This window comes from Euprymna scolopes, chromosome 15, assembly GCF_053919585.1.
Source record: "Euprymna scolopes isolate OS-2025 chromosome 15, ASM5391958v1, whole genome shotgun sequence".
In the NCBI taxonomy this organism is placed as follows: domain Eukaryota; kingdom Metazoa; phylum Mollusca; class Cephalopoda; order Sepiida; family Sepiolidae; genus Euprymna; species Euprymna scolopes.
The window spans coordinates 106593846-106615686 of record NC_136496.1 but is presented as its reverse complement, the minus strand read 5'-3'; the positions used below and the strand labels follow the sequence as shown (position 1 = coordinate 106615686).

Below are 21841 nucleotides of genomic sequence, written 5' to 3'. Positions count from 1 at the left end.
TTTACCTCCTAGTTATAGAGTTAATTCCTCCGAAGATGTATTAGACATACTACAGTCAGTAAAACCAAAAAACGAACTCCTATCGTCACTTGACGTTAAAACCTTTTTACTAATGTCCCTGTACAAGAAACTATAGAAATAATAGTTAGCAATATATATAATAATCCCACTCTTCCCGCACTTAAAATTAACCCCGGTACACTACGAAAACTATTGATTTCCTGTGCCACAGAAGTCCCCTTCTACGGCCCCAATGGCAACCCTTATACCCAGGTCGACGGTGTTTCAATGGGTTCTACTCTAGGCCCGTTGTTTTCTGAATTCTACATGACCAACCTAGAAACCAAAGTTTTCAATATAATAGCAAAACCATCTATCTACGTTAGGTACGTAGATGATATGCTCTTATTAACGGAAAATCTAGACGAATTAATAAACATTAAAACCGCTCTTAAAAATAATTCTATACTAAATTTCACACACGAAACAAATATAAACAATAGTATCCCCTTCCTCGATATAGAAATAAAAGTCGACACCGATAAATTTATTAATCACCCATACAAAAAACCTACCAGTAAGGAATCATGTCTTCTTAATTACAAAAGCGAATGCCCTGATAGATACAAAATAGCTGTCGTAAAAAATCTCATCTACAGAACTAAACGTAATTCCTCCAATAACGAAATATTCTATAAATCACTTTCGGACGTAAAACAAACTTTAATTAATAACGGCTTCCCAAACTGTATAGTTGAACAGCAGATTAGACACTTTTTAACTACCATTAATAATACGAATAATAATAATTACGATAGCAACGATAATAACATTAAAATATATTATTGTAACCAGATGCATGTGAATTACAAATTAGACGAAAAAATAATAAAAGATATCGTACACAAACATGTCGTAATCACAGAAAAAAAAACTCTAAAATAAGATTTATTATTTATTACAAAAAATTTAAAACTAGCCAATTATTAATAAAAAATGACCCTACATTCTATGGCAGTATGCTGAAAACTAGAAATGCCGTGTACATCTTTAAATGTCCCATAGGAGAATGCGTCTCCAAAAATAATTCGTACATTGGCATGACTCGAACCAGCATCTCCCGTCGTTTAACATGTCACCTGTCTTCCCCGAATAGCTCAATCTATCAGCACGTCATAGCACACCACACCCCTAAAAATGAGTTTAGAGACATATTAATAAATAACACGGCCATTTTAACTGTCTCATATTGCGAGCTGCTGCGCCTCCCGATCTTTGAGGCATTGTTAATCCACATTAAAAAACCAACGATTAACCAGACTCAAAACGAAACGTAGGGCACGCTCAAGTGCTTTTGAGTATTTTAATGATTTTAAGCGATTTTAATCGTCTTTTCATTTCATCTCGCTACTTTCATTTTTCAATTTCATTTTTTTAATTTTACTACTCGCCTGAGGATGACCAATGGAGGTCGAAAACGTTCGCGATTATGGGAAATTTCTTTTTTCACTCGGAAAAAACGTTCGGAAAATGGTCCGACAAAGAGAAAAGGAGGATTACAAGAAAAACAAGCAAGAGTTATCTGTGCTATTTAATGAAACCTGCATATATATATATATATATATATATATATATATATATATATATATATTACACTTCAAAATGAAATGCAATAAATCTACTGGTATGCAAATCCAATGATTATAGGTCCTACAATATTGGATGCAATATTTTATATAAGACAATCCCAGCTAAATAAAATTGCTCATACACCAGATAGAGCAAATAAATTATAATTTAGAAATTTACACTTTATTATTTGAAACGGTTAAATTTCAAATCTAGAATTTTTATTATATGCAAAACAAAGAATGAATTTCCTTAACCCATGAGTTTTCCATGTTTATTCATCTCCTCAGAGGAAAATATTAGCAAATATTATAAATAGTTTGCACTTAATTTGTAAAAGGTAATAAACATAGAAAATTGAAATTTAAAGTTTTAAAATCATTTTAGCTACATGGAATAAGGGAAATTGAATATTGATGCAGAATGAAAAAGCAAATTGAACTTCAGATTCAAAATGTATGGTAAATCCTGAAGCGAAAGTTTTTGGTAGCAAGGAGGCAAAAAGATCCAATGTGTATTTTAATTCTTCCAAGGCACCAGGTAACAATCCGATGTAGACATGATTCCTTAGTTTCTCCTTTGGTTAGATGAGATATCCGGCAAATATTTGATTATATCAATCCGGTGAAGATGTTTAAAAAAAAAAAAATTATTGTTTTTTTAATATATAAGTTTCATAATCAAATCGAAGTGTAAAATCAATTTGGGAATAAAACCACAAAAATCCGGAGACAGACAAAAAAAAAAGAAAATAAAAGAATTGCTTATCAAAGCAAAGCAAAATAGTCATTAAAAATTAGATACAGCTTCAGTGAGTAAAACTATACTTATAAATATTTTTAAATCAGCACAAGTGAAAATGATTTCAACTTACTAAAACTAAACGGTATCAAATTTAAAATCCTTATTTGTTTTGCATATAATAAAAATTCTAGATTTGAAATTTAACCGTTTCAAATCATATACTAGTATGACGCCCGGCGTTGCCCGGTCGTACAATACGTTTAAACATGATATTTGATACTTTAATTTATGCAGATTTCGTATGTATTATTATAGGACCAATCCTCTATTGAATCGAGGAATAATTTGCCCTGTGGACTAATTCGCAAAAAAAACATTAACAATGCTAATGTCGTTCATTAAATTCCGTCTGCGTTTGTTTACAATATCATGTCAGCTGATATTTGAGGAGCTTAAAAATAATCTTTCTTCGCTTATAGATAAAAAAGCATTTTGACAAGGGAATATTTTTCCTTACACTGGTGTAACCGTAGTAGTCATTCTTCTCTTATAGATAACAAATAATCTTTCTTCTCTTGTAGATAAAAATGAAGAATTTTTTATCTATAAGAGAAGAAAGATTATTTTTAAGATCGGATGTTTTCGATTTTTTTAAACTTATTGGATGAATTTATGTACAAAGCATATCTAAGAACACTGCCAGAAATATAAATTAGCTTTGTGGGAACTTTGCAGAAGATAGGCTCAGCTGTTTCGGAATCTATAAGAAAGGAACTCACACACACACTATTCAGTTACATATCGATACTTGAATTATAACAGGCATATTTGTTCCCAAAAGAATATGAATTGCATCATATCTTTTTAAATATATTAACGCTTATATGGCGTTATAAAAAAAAAATCTTACTCTCTTTCACAACGCTATCCTCCCCACCTTTTTTGAATTTCTAATGACTTTTTTCGTTTCTGAAATCAAACAAGGTCATACATTTCATTACATCAAAAATATATTTTCAAATATTTGTACTGGTGTTTTGTTTTCTTAATTTCATTGATCCAGAGGAAGTCTTGCAATAAAGACGAAACATTGATGAACACATACCTTGGTTTGTTCCTTTTTATCTCTCTATCTCATCAGAATACTATTTCCATTATTCTCATCACACACACACACACACACACACACACACACACACATATATATATATATATATATATATATATATATATATATATATATATAATATTAGAAAAGCATTTCATCCAAGGCATGAAAATTGTTAAACAAAATGTTTTTACTATAGGCTTTAAAAATAAAGGTACAAGATTCAATTTGAAATTTATTTATCTTTAAAGTGTACTTTTACAAATTTTACAAGTAAGGTATAAAAATTTAATACCTTACTTTGTAAAATGTATAAAAGTGCACTTTGCAGATAAATAAATTTCAAAGTGAATCTTGTACCTTTATTTTTAAAGCCTATAGTAAAAACATTTTGTTTAACAATTTTCATGCCTTGGATGAAATGCTTTTCTAACTTGTATCGTATCTTTTTAAGATTATATTTTATTTAATTTATTAATTTGGATTTAAAAAAAGATGAATGTGGTTTTGTATGTATTTATAAAAACTCTCCGCCTCTCTATTTCAGATTGTATTTCTCCTCACACCACAACTCATTTTTGCAACCCCCCTCTTTGCATTATTACAGGTCTGAATATTCTCTCTGTTTCAGTTCGTAATTCTCCTCACACTAAAACTCTTTTTTGCAACTCCCTCTTTGTCATACATGTCTGAATAATGAGAAAATCTGAGTTTTTTTTAACAAAAACTTTAAAATAACTTTTTTAGATTAAATTTTTTTAAACTTCTTTCAGAATAGAAAATCTTTACAATTTAATAAGGAACATATTTCATATAGGTTTCATTAACAAATATTCAGTAGATAACGAGAAAAATAGAGATGAAAATTTCAAAAGGACTGTATAACTGGTTACGCTCAATAGTAGTCCTCACTAGCGAAAGACTTTGTTATTGTTAATCTATTATTATTATTATTATCATTATTATTATTATTATTTAAAACATTTTGTGTCCTGCGCTTTTGTGCGAGGACTAATTTGATGAGTCCTCAGAAGGATCAAACATAGAAAATTCTATGTATCCTAACTGCCATATGTAATTCCATAGCTTACTACTATAAACATAGCTTACTACTATAAACACACTGGTTAACTATGACAGACAATTTATGCCTGCATGTTTCAGATTTTATCCTTTCTAGTTTCTTACCTTCATGTATGACATGTATTTTTAATCTCCTTTAATATTTATCCCTGACAAACTTTAAATAAACATCAAATCTGTTGCCAAGATCACTGGAAAAATGGTTAGATCATTCTACTGCTCCAGTAGGTGTCTCACTGCCGATGCAATCCTGTATAAGGGCCAAGTAGGTACTAAAATGGAATACTGTTGCTACATTTCGGCAGGAGCTGCTTGGCGCACTTATCCTGCCTTGATAGAGTTCAAAATCAGCTTTGAAACCTGGTAGGTAATGCCTTTCTCTTCCATACAACCTCCTCCCCACAGAAGAGACGTTGCGAGCCTGTCTTTGCTCTATCATTTTCATGGAAAGTTCTCGTCTGAGCTCTAATCTATGGTCCCTCCTTGCCAAACTTTCACCAAAAACACTCATCTAGTTACAACCACTATCAACAATTTCCCCTACTCTCTATCTGTGCCTAAATCTAAACAAAAATTCCATAAACAAAGATGCTTTCTTAAAACTGCCCACCTGTGGAACAATGTTCTGCTTTTTAGATGATTACAATATGGTAGCCTTCAAGTCCAATGTAAACAAGTTCTTGTTGAGCCATCCCCTTAAATAATCCAAATTCTACCTAATCTCCACCATTAACGATTACTACACAACCACCTTATCTTCGAGTGGCTTTCGGGGCTTGATAAGTGGTGATACCCTTGTAAAAAATACAAAAAAACGAATGCTAAAACCTAAATGGTTCTAATTGCTCACCCTCTTTCTTCTCCATTCATTTGGATACGCTCTCTTCACCACTTTTAACGAACGTGTTAACTCAAAAATGTTTCAACTAATAAAATTATTTCCAAACCCAAAAAGTAATACCTATATGTGAATGTAGTAAGCCAGTTCGAACTTTTAAATTCCGATAAGGCCTGGTCAGAGAAATCAGTTTTGTATGGTTCACCAACCGCAGGAAGGAAAGGAACCGAAGAACTTCTACTCAGCACCCTACTTCGTGTCTTCCCTCCCCTCCTGGGGGTGGCAAGATAAAAGAACTCAATGAGTTATGTATCCAACCGTTATCAGATTGCATACATCTATATATGCATTACAAGAAGAAAGGTAAATTTATACACGTACACATTATGCCCAATATACCATGAACATATTGAGTTGTAAATATTATTAATTCAACTTCTTTACTCAGACACGTGTTGTACTAACATTTACTAACATGAAAATAACTTCTATATTCTTAGTTCTTGTATAGAAATGTTTTCTTATAAACTTTCCCATTTTTTTTAAAACTCTGGTTATGTATTAGTTAGCACTTGCTATCTGGTGACCTTTCTATTATTTTAGTGTTCCATTTATTCTCATTTCATATGTATACATGTTTCATATAGATCTTTCATTTTCTTTCTTCACTAAAACATAACTTTTATACAACAATTCATATTAAATGTCATTATGGTTCTTGGCTATACACAAGATGTTCCAAGATGGCCTCTACCAAATCCAGGTACCACACAACATACTAACTTAAAATCAGAATACTCTTTTAACTCTAATTAACTGATTAAACAATAGATTCTTAGATGAGTCCACGCATTTTCATATCAGGCTTTGTCGGCCAGTCTGTCAGTGTTAGGTTCGAACATTTTCTTTTTTAATTATACAGATTGAATGGATGCAGCTCTTTTTTGTCCATACATCTCCCTAAAAGGCTCTATCGGTCAGTCTGTTGGTCAGCCTATCAATCTTAGGTATGAAATAACTTTGAAGGGATAGAAAAAAGAAGAAAAATATGAGGGAAAGCTGGTTTTTCTTGGTGAAAACTACATGTTCGCCACCAGATTTTTCTTTTTACACTCTATTTCACTTCAGATAAAACATATTGCCATTCGGAGATGAAGAGCTACTAATTGGGGTCGTGTCTACAGGGGTCTACGTGGAGAGTTGATCTGCGAGATTTCTATTACATATAAACTTCTGCAGGTTAGTACAGTCAGGGAAGCATAAAACAGAAAGGAATTCCAAAGTCTAGCAGTTCACAGAAAGAAACTATTAAAGTAGAAGGCCTTTTGGCATCTAGAGACCTCAGCAGTGAAAGGGTGCGATTTTGCTGCTTGTCAAGTTGGTTAGAAGTATGCATCGAGGGGCATAAGTGCTATCAGTTTACGTGAGCATTAAAATACTTTTAAAACAAGCACATTGCAGCGATGGAATAAAAGTTGGCGACTCTTCTTTGGACCGTGTCTGAGAGGAAGAAACTAATGATAAATACATGGCTATTCTCGACATATTGGCAAATGGTGGCTTTGTAGAGATATAGGATACTCTCAAGAGTGAGTAATTTTCTAATACGGTAGAGGGAGTCCACTTTCTTTGCAGCAGACTTGGCAATGTCCTCAATATATATGTTCCAGTTCATATTGCTTCTGAAAGTGAAGTCAAGGAGTCTAACCAATCAGCTCTCGGGTAATGTGTTATTATTCATGACAATTGGTGTTCAAAATTGCTAAAGGAAAGAAGCTTAGTCTTAGTAGCATTAAATGTTATCATCCATTTGCAGCTCATTCCACTACGAACTGTTAGGTGGCATACTTTTTCCCCTTACACTGTATTTAATGCGGCAATGTGTTTGTCACTAGATTTTTTTTACTTTTCGGTATTTTTGTCGTTTTTCATTCAAACGACTGTGACGTCACTGAGATTTTAAAAGATTTTTAAAGATTTTCATTACATTTTGGATCCTTTTATAAAAAACTGATTTTTTTTTTTACAATAGAAAAAAAGAAATATTTTTTAATAGTAAATTGTTTTTTTTTTATATAAATGGATCCAAAATATAACAAAATATAAACTTTTAAAATAGCAAACGTTTAATTGATGTCACAGTCGTTATTGTTTTGTTTTTTTGTTTTTTTGATCAAAAAATACAAAGTTACTGATTTTTCTTCAACAACACTATTTTCGATACTGAGCTCTATCACTCAATGAGCTTACCCCTTCGAAAGGTAAAACACCTATCGATTTCAGGTCGTGCATACCCAACGCATGAAGACTCTCATACCAGTGTGCACTTGTTTTTTCTCTCATGAATAGTTTACACGCTAGGCAAAGAATGGCCCTTTTGTGGTGCCGATAAGTTAATTCAAGACTATTACAACCGCTCTACTCAGGTGTTTGCTCCTCACATCACCACAATCATGAAACACACGTATTGCATGGCTGCATCTTATTATCATTCCAACAGAGTGATCTACCTTTGTTAATGAACAATGGCAACCAGCCAAGCCATCTCTGCATTTGACTGACCCCAAGTCCTTTTGCATCGTTTCAAAGGCAATGCCAGCTATGACTGTCAGCAAAATCTATCCCGCAGCCTAACATGACTTGGCACAACTGAATTCTGGCTTAGTCCGAAGTAATTTCCTCTAATGACTAACGATACTTGACCAATGGCTGTCACCCAAGTGACTCGGCCAATTGATAAAACAAAACAAAAGTGCACACGGGACACACGTGGACATGACTTGGGGACGCTGATTTATTTGATTACTCTTGCTTCACAGTGTTTCTTGTGACAAACCTTATATTATTTGATGGCAGTGATAAATAGATTATCTTAATAAAGAATTAAAGATGACGTTTGGTATTGCTATATATGCTATACACGGCATAATCATATTGACACGCCAGTTTTTGTTAGATTATCAAAGTTAAGCAATGTTGAGCCGGGTCAGTATCAGATGAGTGACCATTTGAGAAAACCAGGATGCAGACACCTCTCTACAAAAACTGCAAAAAACCTAACGTCATCATCTCCTCTGACTAGGATATACAATCGACTGATGGCTGCTTGTGACTTGATATTTCCATGAAACTTTCTCCTTAAGAAGAAGTCGGTTGAACCCGCCATGGTTAAGTGCTGTTTCGATGTGGAGGTCAGTTGGTACTATATGTCCAGAGAGATATTAAGCATCAATTATAACATAGATCAAAATAGCAAGACAAATTGTGACATATACTGATACTAAACTAAATAAGAATAGTGGAGATCTATATACTAGATCGAAGTACTAATCAGTGTTATGATATAATCTTATATTCTCAATAAATAGTTGTTTATGCATATACGTTCAGTGTTTAAACGTCACGGTTTTGTCTAGTGGTTGCTATAGAAATAAGTTTTTTTTTTCATGAAGAAAGAGGACACAAGAAAACGTTCACTGAGTTTCTTTAAAGTTTTATTTGGGGAGCATTGATTCAGGAGTTCCTATAGCTAATAATTTCCTTCTTAACTTTCTAACTTAATGTTTCATTTTATTTCACACCAAGTTCTCAGAAATCAAGGGGACCCACTTCCTAGGGTTAACAGTTGATCTCTATATGAGATACATAGAAATTCGAATATTCCATTAAATTTCTCCTTTATGAGGGGCGTGCAATAAGTGGGTCAGGGGCATTACTTATTGCACGCCCCTCGAACCTTTAAAACACGGAGTAGGTAAAAAAGTTGGGAACATAATTTTCTTTTCCCCAAAGGACCATTTTAATAAGTTGTAGTGTGCTTTTCTTGTGGTCTCTTGGGCTTACTGGATCCCAGGACAAAAATTCTTCTTGTCTGGTGAAGTATCCAACATCACTTGGAGAAGGAGCACCATTCTGAATGACAGCCAATGTTGTCAGCCAATGTTAAATAACTGAAAAAGGTTGATATATTTCACCTTCACGCCATTCACCTTCCTTGCCATAGCAGTCCTCTTCTATATCTTGGTCACTCTTGAAATTCTCTTTCCGGACATATTCACTCGTGCAGCATGCTCGGCTTGTTCATTACCGAGGAAATCTTATTTGCGCCACGAATACTATGTAATTTTTAATATTTAGTCAAGGTTTACTTGTTGAAAAAATTAACCTCATGTCAGGTTTTCCTGACAAACCATGTACAGAGAGACCTTAGACACTCGAGGATAGTGTATAGTAGGTATTCAAATTCAGATTCTCTCCTATCTAGTAAGCATTCAAGTTCTCTCCAGTAATTATTCAAGTTCCTTCTTAATTTAAATGAGTTTCAATAAGCATATTACAAACAATTCAACTTCTCTTGCTTTGCTGAGGTTATCCAAGAGACAACACTGCTCGTAAACCAAAACTCGCTCCTCGTTTTAATCAATGAAGCATGCGATGCGCCATTATATTATACTTTCCCTCACGTTCACATCGCAAGTTTACAATGTGCATAAGCACATATACAAACAATTCAATTTTTCTTGCCTTGTTGAGAGAAGTCTCCGTCATGCTTTATTATCTAGTAAACCGTGCTGAGCTTATTCTAATCCACAAGTGTTGTATTGGGATATTAAATAACTGAAAAAGGTTGATACGTTTCACCTTCACAGCATTCACCTTCCTTGACATAGCAGTCCTCTTCTATATCTTGGTCACTCTCGAAATTCTCTTTCTGGACATATTCACTCGTGCAGCATGCTCGGCTCGTTCTTTTGTCATGTCTTTTCTTTCTTTTTTTTTGTTTTCTCTCACCCCCTCTCTCTCTCTGTCTTCTACATTTCTATAACTCTATTATGTGAAAGTATAAGATTTTGCTGCTTGTTGGATAAGTCAGGGGTATTTATGTCGAGGAATACCAGTGCTATGTTCGTTGGAGCAGATTTTTTCTTTTTTTTTACAAGGTAGTCACCACTTATCAAGGCCCGTAAGCCACTCGGGGATAAGGGTTATTGTGTGTACAGTACGTTAGTTTTGGAGATCTGATAAAGTGTCTTACTTAAGGAGGCGGTCCATCAGAAATTTGTTCACATTGGATTTGAAGACATCCAGGTTTTAGTCGGGTGGGAAACAGGCAACCGGAACCGAGTTCCACAGGCGTGCACTTCTAAGAAAGAAGTTTTGTTCATGAAATCTACGTTTTGATTTTGGCACGGATAAGGAGTGGGGAAAATTTTTGACAGTGGTTTCAGCTAGACGGGTGTTTTTTTGTGAAAGATTGGCGAAGGGGGGCCAGAGATTGGAGTTTAGATGAGCACTTGCCATGGTAGTAACGATAAAACAAAGTCGGGCTCGCAACGTCTCTCCTGTGGGAGAGAGGTTGCAGGGAAGAGAAAAGGGAATCATCCACTAAGCCACGAAGCCTATTTTGTACTCTGTCAAGGCAGGATAGGCTGTTTTTAGCAGCTCCTGTCCAGATGTGGCAGCAGTACTCCATCCTTGGACGTACTTGGCTTTTATACGGATAGAGAATTGCATCAGGGGTGAGATATCTTCTGGAGCGGTAGAAAAGTGCTCATAAAACAAGTAAAAAGATGCAATAGGACAAATGTTGGAAGTTGGTTGACAGTACGGGATATGTTGAATTTGAGATTCTCTTTTGGAGCCTATACAACAGATAGAAACTAGTGGTGTATGCAGAGGCTCATATGCGGCTATAATATTCTATTCATGGGCGAATGGTGGCTTTGTAGAGATATAGGATACTGTTAGATGTAAGTAGTTTTCTAGCATGATAGAAGAAACACACCTTTTTTGCAGCAGTCTTGGCTATCTCTTTTTATATCATTGACAGGCAAGCATAAGACCATAAATATAAGTATTCTCTCTATCTCTATCTCTCTTCTCCATTTCTATAACTCTTGTAATTTAATAACTATTTATAGTTATCAATGAACAGAATAGTTCAAAAACAAGGGAGACAATCCCCAACAAGGGAGATAAATAACAATGTCTTATTAAAGCTCTTTCTATATTTCTCGTTATTCTTTCTTCAGGTCTTTCCGTCCTTCCTTTTGTCTCTATTTCTCTCTGTATTTCACACCCTTTCCTTCTTTCTTTCTTTCTTTTCTTATCTTTATATAATGTATACAGTCGATACTAAGAATATAATTAAGAATTACTTAAGTTTCTATCCGGTCATGGCTGACAGAACAAGAACAACTCACTCCTGTGGATTCAATAAGCTGTTCCATCTGAAATTCAGTACAGATTTCCCAATTTTGACAACACACACCAGAAGAAGGTCGGCGGTTACATCAGCTGAAATATTTTGAGAATGACATCCAAGACACAAACTGTAGTTCGAATAATCCAAATAAAAAATTTGAGCAAGTCATAAAGTAATAAATTCATTTTTTTTTTTTTCATTTGCTAATAAAAGACTAACGCGACCTGTAGAAATTCCACAGGGGACTCATTCATATGTAATATATTAATGTTGGCATTCTGTAGGTATTCAGCATAAATGGAGATGCCCTGATATTACTGTAGCTATTTTGTTAAAACTGCAAAAGTATTTATCCAAGCTAGCAGGGGTGCCCAGCGTAGCCAGGTTGTAAATTACGCTTAAATATGATATTTTAATTCTTGCAGATTTCGTATGTATATTATTATAGAGTTAATGTTCTATCAATTTTTATGTATTATAAAGTTGCGACTTCAAAAATAAAAATATATCTATATGAATTGGGTTCATCAGCTTGAATAGAAACCGAATCTCACACTTATATATATAACTTTAGTTCCTTCAGCTAAAATCAAAACCGAAAGAAAAACTTATGAAGAATTCTTGATAAAATTATTTCTAAAAACATAGATTACTAAGGTGCCGTCAGCTAAAATCGAAACAGAATCCAAAATTATGAAGAATTCTTAATAAAATTATTTATAAAAAAGTCTAATGACTTGAGTGCCATCAGCTATAATCAAAACCGAAACCAAAATTATGAAGAATTCTTGGTAAAATTATTTATTACAAGAAATGGAAGTCCATAACAATTAAACGACTTGGATGTAAGCGTGACACCGAAAATAACACACACGCTATCGTATTAATACATAGATACTTGTTAGCTCATTACATCAAGTGGCGTCATGTTTTTTGGAGCTATTATATATATATATAAAGCAAAACTCGAGTCTTGGACTTCCGGTTCGTTAACTGTCATGGCTCTTGTGAGCTGCGACGTTGTTTGGCTGTGGAATTTATTATTATATATATGTGTGTGTGTTTGTGTGTGTGTGTGTGTGTGTGTGTGTGTGTGTGTGTGTGTGTGTGTGTGTGTGTGTGTGTGTGTGTGTGGATTAAAATGTTCATGTGATTAAAACAATCAAGTGTTAACTGTTCTACACTTGCTCTGATGGATTGTTAACTATGATACGCTTCCAAGTAACATTTTCCGGAGTTAAATTCGACACTCCACTGTTAAAATTCACTATTAATAACTTAACAATCTATTGCCAGAACTTGACATTCCAAAACTCGACCCTCTACTGTCAAAAACTCTCGACCCAAAAACATGACGACACACTGCTCACAAAACTTGCTAGTCACACATCCAAATCCAAAATCGACCCAGTCTTTGAAAAATCACGCTTTTTTTTTATTTCAACCAAAAACATCTCAAGCATATACGAGGGGCATGCAATAAGTAATGCGCCTGACCCACTTCCCATATCAGTAGAGCAACGAAACTTGGAACAGTTATTAGTCTTTCTCTCCATAAGAATCACCCAGAGTTATGAATTTCTCCCATCGTTTGATGCAGCTCTGCAGATCGTTTTTGTAGAACACCTCAGGTTGGTCCTCCAACCACGACATGACTTCAGAAATCAAGGCTGCATCATCTGGGGAACGCTTTCCTTTCAAAAACAACTTCATGGCTGAGAAGAGGTGAAAGTCAGAGGGTGTAAGGTCAGGAGAGTAGGGAGGATGGGGAAGGATTACATAACCACACGCCCGTGCTTCTGATCTGGCGACATGCGAGTTGTGGACTGGAGCATTGTCCTGCAGGATGAGGGTACCTTCGCTGATCTTGCCCTGCCTCTTGATTTTGATAGCTTTATTTCCTCAAAAGTGAAGCATAATAGGCTCCTGTAATTGTGGTACCCTTTGCCAGGAAATCTGTCATCACTACTCCGTCCTGGTCCCAGAAGACTGTGAGCATGACCTTGCCAGTGGAGGGCTGCACCCTTGCCTTCTTTGGAGGTGTTGAGTGCTTCCACTGCATTGACTGGGCTTTGGTCTCTGGATCATAGTGATGGACCCAGGTTTCATCCTGTGTAATCAGTCTTTTGAAAAACTTTGACTCATCTTCTTGGCACATCTCCAAATTCATCCTCGAGCACTCGACGCGTTCTCGCTTCTGGAATGGTGTGAGCAACCTGGGAATCCATCTGGCAGACGCCTTATGCATATGCAAATGGTCATGAATGATAGTTTCCACAGACCCTGTACTAATCTTGACATGTTGGGCTATTTATCGAATAGTAATGCGCTGATCTACCAAAATGGCAGCCTCAACTTGACGGACAGATGCCTCATCAATGGCAGAAGGGGGGCGACCAGGTCTGGAGCTGTTTCCACAGACTTCCGGCCATGTTTTAATTTACGGTGCCAGCGTTTTACAAGGTCATATGATGGGACATTATCACCATAAGTTTCTTTCATTTCATCAAAAGTCTCCTGTGGTGTGCGTCCTTTCAAATACAAAAACCGGATCACTGCTCGACATTCAACAGGCTCCATTTCACACCTGACTCAGTTCAAACACCTGTAAAACAGAAACCACAATTAGTCCAGAGTTGTAATTTGCCACATAATCCGTAGAGATATAAATCATTGCACATGCAAAATTTCAGCTAGATCAGACAACTGGAAGTGGGTCGGGGCATTGCTTATTGCACGCCCCTCGTAAAGAGAAAAAGTGTGCATTTTTTTTCTTTTTCTTTATTATTAGGATCTGCACAGGACTCTACATGCTGCACAAAAACAGGTTTGTACCAATTTTTAAGACGTTTAATCACAGAAGAGTAACTTATCTTACCCTTGTTCGCATTTCAAACCATGGTTCATGAAGAAAGGAAAATACATTCTGTTGGGGTTAATTTTGTAATTACATAATTTTTAAATGTGACTTTTAAATAGACTCCGTGTTTGTGGTAGCATTCATACTTAAAGACACCATACTAGTCAGTGTATATTTCTTACTTAAAAAATATATTAAAAAATATATCAATCTCAACAAGCTAAAATTAATGACACTTGTTTATGACACTTTGCAAGAATTGAGATTTTCACATCTATACTAATAATAGAAATTTATTGTATTAAACTATTTTACCTTTATACAGAGTGATTGGAAAGTTATTAAGTGTTTGTAATTTATTACTAAAAAAGTAACGTCTCCTGTTTGTAAGAGTCACATTAAAAATTGATTATATCATTCTCATATCATTTACGTCCATGCATGACCTTTACCCTCACTGGCCAGGTTTCGCTTTTACACATCATAACACTGCATACATAGGTCTGTTGGTTACACGACACCAATGTCACTCTGGATGTTGGCAAAGACGTCCAAGACTTTTACGAGGAACTTCAAGAAGTCATATACCAAAGAAAGATATCCTCATAATACAGGGCGATTGGAACGCGAAAACTGGAGAAGATGCCTGCAAGAATTGGAAAGGCACATGCGGGTGGTTCTGAAACACCAGCACACATGTAAGAGGCTCCTGGAGTTTGCTAGTGAAAACAACCTTATGCTGGCAAACACATTCAGGCCTCACAAAGCATCTGATGGACTTGGACTACCCCAATGGAAAACACCAGGATCAAATTAATATCATCGTAAAGAGACGCTTCCAGTCCAGTGTTAACATCTGACGGATCAGAAGTTTCCCCACGAGCAGATATTGAAACTAGTTATTATGACCTTTAAACTCCACCTGCAAAAAGGCAGAGTAACATCATGGTCAGACAAGATTTTAGTTTAACCTTGAAAAACTTAAAGACCCCGAAATCATAGAAGCCTTTCAAGCTTCGCTTGGTGGAAAAACTTCACTATTAATCTTAGTAGACATTGATGGCAGAAATGGACACGTGGATCAACACCTTTAACACAGCAGTAACTGAAAGTGCCAGTGAGATCCTTGGCAAACACTGTACAGGTAAGAAGCTTTGAGTTACAGCTGATGTTCTAGATCTGTGTGACAAACGGAGAGAATTGTAGAAAAAGAAAGGAGACCCAGAAAATATCGAGAAGCAAATCAACATGTAAAGGAAAGCATGAAGAAAGTTAAAGAGAACTCGATTGAAAACCAGTGCAAAAATATAGAAGTTAACAACAGCAAGAAAACTTACAGTTGGTGAAAACTTTTATCAGAAAAAAACAGACATACTAGCATCATCCATGATAAAGCAGGGACGTCTAACAGAAGAGCTTAACATACTAAGCTGCTGGAAAGAGTACTGCTGGAGTCCCTTCTGCAACTAACAAGGATGACCACTGAATCCTCAGAGAGAAAGTTAAAACAGCAGTAAAGTCTCTGAAGAAAAGAAAGTCAGCAGTATGGCACAATGGAGAGGGCCCTTTTGGGGGGATCTGGGGGCTTCTACATTAATAACCCCTATATCTAGCTTCTAACCTTGTGCCTGACTTTGTGATGAAGTTAAAAACGTGTCATGCAAGTGCTTTGTGAAGGTTAGGGCATGTCGGCTGGGTTTGAATGATAGTCGTTTATTAATATTCAACCAAGTCAAAGCGATTTGAGATCTTATAAAATGAAAGGTCAAACCCAGAGAACTCGTCATCGAGGCATACGAAAACAAAACAATGTTCAAAGTGTTTGAATATATCTTTCTCTCGTTTCATGTCGTTCTCTCTCTCTCTCTCTCTCTCTCTCTCTCTCTCTCTCTCTCTCTCTCTCTCTCTCTCTCTCTCTTTCACTCCCCTTCTCTCTCTTTCTTCATTGAAAGAGAGAATCAAATATAATTCTATTGTTTTAAAACAGTTGAAGCCTGGATTTTGCACGCACCAGGCATATAGCAGTTTGGTGCACACGCAATGGGTCGATTGAATAGGCTCCCTCATTGTTAAACGTAAAATAAATTATATATTTTTATAAAAAATGCATTTGTTTGCTATTTTTGTACAAGCGTTGGATTTCAGCCTGCAGTTCCTCCATCAATGCGATGATGGAAATGCTGCCTGTAATGATGCAATGAAAACTCAAGAAGCGACCCATGCCAACTGAGTATAACCGACGACATATCAACCCATTGTGTTAATATTTCCATGGGTCTATCATTTGATATCGTTTATTCCCCCGGGGAGCTGCATTGCGTTCTCAGGACGTTCCTCAAACAAATAACACTCCCCGGGAAACGATAGTGTTATAGCAGGAGTTAAAAATATCTTTGGAAAGTTAATGCAGGCAGGAGGAGAAGCTTCAATCAACGTCCTACTAACCATTTACAATAAGAATTGGCAAACAGGGGAATGGTCCACACTATGGACAGAGTCCTTTATCATCACTCTCCTAAAGAGTGGCAACATCCAACAATGCCAAAACTACCGCACCATCAACCTAATCAAACAAATCGTCAATTTAAGAATACTATGTGAGAGGTACCTTCAAAACCAATAGAACTTCTACCATGTATTTGTGGATTTTATGAAAGTCTTCTACCAAGTATGGAATGCAGCACTTTGGATTACCATGAGGTTGTATAATGTCAATACCAAGCTTACCAGAGTCATTAAACACCTGTATGGCAAAGCAACAAGTCCAGTGTTGTTTATTTCAATAACAACATAGGCAAATGGTTCAGGACAAGAGTTGGAGTGAGACAAAGTTGTTTGCTTTCTTCCACATTATTAACATCTTCCTGGTAAGGCTCATGGCTGATGTCCTGGTAATCCATATTAGGACTATCAGTATCGGAGGTAGAATTATCACAACCTAAGAATTGCTGACGACATCGATGGCCTGGCAGGGTGTGGAAGAAAACCAGCCAACCTAGTTGAACGTCTGGACAAAACCTCTACAGTCCATGGCATGCAGATCAGTGCCGAAAAAACAACAAATAACAATAATGGCAAAACTACAGACATCAAAGTGTATAGTCAGAAACTTGCAGCAATAAACAGCTTTAAATATCTTGGGACAATTTTTTCAGATGTAGAGTCCAAACCTGAAATATTATCAAGACTTAAGTAAACCACCGTAGCCTTCACAAAACTCATTCCAATATGGAAAGATAGGAATATATCATTGAAATCAAAGATCAGACTCATGCACTAATTAATAACATCAATATTCCTCTATGTTTGCGAATTGTGGACCCTAGCAGTAGAGACTGAAGAGTGGAAAAGCGGTTGAGATGAGGTACTACAGCAAAATACTTAATATTTCCTACAAATGGAAAAGTAACCAACCACATAAAGCAAACTTGTGAGCCTTATTGAAATCTCTTAGCCAGTGTAAAACAGTGCAAATTACAGTGGTATTGCCATGTAATGAGATCAACATGACTTGCTAAAATAATAATACAAGGAACAGGAAGAGGAGAAAGAAGGTATGGAGAACAAAAGAAGAGACGGGAGGATAACATCAGGGAATGGACAGGCCTGAGGCTCAGCAGCACCATCATTATAGCACAGGACAGACGAGAGTGGACAGAGCTGGTGGGAGTTTCTGCAGAGACGCCCTCTGTGGTGAACCATACTGTAGGGATAGATAGATAGATAGATAGATAGATAGATAGATAGATAGATGAACAAGCTGTGTTCAAAGTGGGTGTCGCATTTACCCACAGTCGGTCAAAAAAAAACAATGGGTCAATCATTCAGATCTTTCTTAGTAACTGTTACAATTTAACAATCTAACACTAATCTCCTCCTCTAGAGTCCAAAACTAAGTCTCAAGTCTAATATGCCCCACACTATCAGCCAAGCTTTCATCCCACAATGTTGCATCCCTGTTTTACAAGTACTACCCCCTCGATGTACATACTCCTGACTAACCTGACAAATAGCAACATTCAACCGCTTCACTGTTGATACTGGAAAGCCTTTTATTTGTAAAAGATTCTTCCCTCAGACTTTGAAATTTCCTTCCCGTTTCCTGCTTACCTTACTGCACTAACCTGCAACAGTTTAAATGTAATGTAAACAAATATATCACTGCTCACTTTCCCACAGTCCTCTGTTAGACACGATCCCAAATAGTAGTCGCTTTGGAAAAAAAAGTAAACAAGAAGTATTCTTTCCACCATTATTAAACTGCACCTGAAGAAAGTCGGAGGCTACATCGGCTGAAACAACCAAGATAAGAACAAGATGAGAATAACAACCAAGATGAGAACAGCAGTTCTAACAATTCCTGTAATACAGAAAGAATAGCAAAAAAATGCAGGCTCCTTCAGTCTTGGAAGGGTTGCTTGCACGTGAAATTTTTGTGGAAGGAGGTGCGTAATCTCCAACCACTACTCTCCTGAGACGACATTGTTAAATAACAGTGGCAAATGAGGTATAAGACGACTGGAAACAAATGCCGAGATAAGCGGAGAGCACATACAGCGCCTAGAATTCCCAAATGGTCACCCATCTGATACTAACCAGGATCAACGTTGCTTAACTTCGGTGATCTGACGAGAACCGGTGTGTCAACGCGATGATGCCGTACATACAGAAAGAATGCGATGATGGAAATGCTGCAGAAAGAATAATGCAGAAAGAGTCGACACGCTGTAATAAAGCGGACAAGCCAAACGAACCAGACAAAGAATAAGAATTCTTCCATCTTGAGAAAGCAATCTCTCGTGATTACAATGATAAAATGTCATTCTTGCTACTTGACTCTCATCTGGATCAAAGAAGTCGTGTCCCTCTGTACCCGTGGGCTGCAGTCGTGACTTTTAAAATTTCTATGGTATTCGTATTTTTGTGGTCAAGCAAGGAGCATCCAAGTCTATGAATGGATGGATAAAAATGGTGCAGGATACTAAGAGAAGGCTAAACTGTATTGGATCAATCAAATCAATAACAAAAAGGGATTGGGTAAATAAGGGGGTCATTAAGAATGTAAGGGTGAAAGGGAGGGGATTGTGGTGTTGATATATATATATATATATATATATATATATATATATATATATATATATATATATATATATTGTATTTTGTGTACAGAAAGTTGTTAAATGAGACAAGTCATTGGTGCCGTCGGTTTCAAGCACGATAATTAGATTATTGATTGATTATTGAAACCGACGGTCTCATCTAACAACTTTCTGTACACAAAGTACAAAATATAAATACGCTCTTATTTTTCGGATTTTCCTTTTAATTGAGCACTCTGTTGGATTTCTTTTTCCCCTAAAAATATATATATATATATATATATATATATATATATATATATATATATATATATATATATACTAGCAGGGAGACCCGACGTTGCCCGGAATTGAATGATGATCAACGAATGTTCCACACTCCCATATTTTTATTGTTAAAATCGATGAAATCGCCCATTTTACAACCATCATTTTATTGCCTACTCTAGTTGGGGACCCACCGCAGTGTTACACCGGAAGGAAGCTTCACATGTCTCCCCGAAGTGACTTAGTCCAGAATACATTGTAGTCTACATTGCACTGTAGAGAACCTACTGTTGTTTCTATGAAATAATTTTATAGATAATGTCTTGAATTAAAGTTTAAAATACAAAAGTCAAGTATCATGTTTCAATTGTGCTCTAAACAGAAACATTCATCTCGAACGTGCCCCTGTCATATCAAAGAACCTATTGTTGATTTTATATGTCAGGCCTTTCGGCTTATATGGTAATAAAACATATCAAATGCACTTGCGATGTTAATCTGTATAAGGTTGTAACTTTGGTCAAAAACGCTTGTGCCTTCTTTTATTGGATTATTTCGTTAATCGATGATTGATACTTATCAAAGACATTAAAAACCTATCTAAGAATACTGCCAGGTACATAAAGTACCTTTGTGTGAAATTTCATAAAAATCGGCCCAGCCGTTTCAAAGTTCATAGGGAACGAACTCACACACATACACAGACGGTTCCTTTTATATAATAGTAGCGATATATAAAGAGAGAGCGGTAAAAGGGAAGCAATAAAGAGTGAAAGCAATCTTGAACGAGAGAGAAAAAAAAGAAAGAGAAAGAAAAAAGGAGAAAGAGAAAGAAAGAATGAAAAGGAGAAATGAAACAGACAAGAAAGAAAAGGTGAAATGAAATAAAGAAAGAATAAAACCGAGAAAATGAAAAAAAAAAAATTTTTTATTTTTTATTTATTCAATTTTCACCCCAAACAAGGCACAGTGCCTCTTTGAAGCAGGGGGCTACTATCAGGGACTTAATTAGCGGGGTCATTATGAAGGGAGATGAGTAGAAAGATGTTTGTTAACATTACACTTGAACTTCTGCATATCAGTGCAGTTGGGAAAGCAGAATCCCGGAAGGGAGTTCCAAAGACTCGCAGTTCTGGGAAAGAAACTATTGGAGTAAAAGGCTTTCTTGCACCTAGGGATCTCTACTGTAAAGGGATGAGACTTAGTAGCTTGTCGGGTTTGTCGGGGGTAGTTACATCGGGAAGGTATAAGTGTTTGCAGTTCGTCAGAGCATTCACCATTAAAGTATTTGTAGAACAGGCAGAGGGATGCAACATCTCGTCGATGGGACAGAGGCTGAAGCCTAGATGACAGTTCAGGACCTATCAGGTTGGCGACTCTCTTTTGAACCCTGTCCAGGAGCGAGAGACAAGCAGCAGATGCACCAGCCCAGATGTGACAACAATACTCCATACATGGGCGAATGGTGGCCTTATAGAGGTATAGGATACTGTCAGACATAAGTAGTTTTCTAGCACGGTAGAGGGAGCCAACCTTCCTTGCAGCAGCCTTGGCAATGCTCTCAATGTATCTATTCCAGTTCATATTCCCTGTAAACGTTAGGCCGAGGAGTTTAAAAGAAGTACTTTCAGGCAATGTGTTCTTGGCCACTGCTATTCGTGGTAGAGAAGGTTTCTTGTAGTTATTGAAGAAAACTAATTAAAGAAAGAATGAAAAAGAGAACAAGAAACATGAGAGAATGAAAAAAAACAAGAATGAAAGAAAACAAGAATGAAAAAAAACAAGAATGAAAAAAACAAGAATGAAAAAAAACAAGAATGAAAAAAACAAGAATGAAAAAAAACAAGAATGAAAAAAAACAAGAATGAAAAAAACAAGAATGAAAAAAAACAAGAATTAAAAAAAACAAGATTGAAAAAAAACAAGAATGAAAAAAAACAAGAATGAAAAAAACAAGAATTAAAAAAAACAAGAATTAAAAAAAACAAGAATGAAAAAAAACAAGAAT

General features: G+C 36.0%; 1 pseudogene; it reads right to left on the bottom strand.

Moving 5' to 3' along the window:
- Positions 1–19015: 19015 nt before the first annotated feature.
- On the bottom strand, positions 19016–19132 carry LOC145294462 (5S ribosomal RNA; annotated as a pseudogene).
- Positions 19133–21841: the final 2709 nt, after the last annotated feature.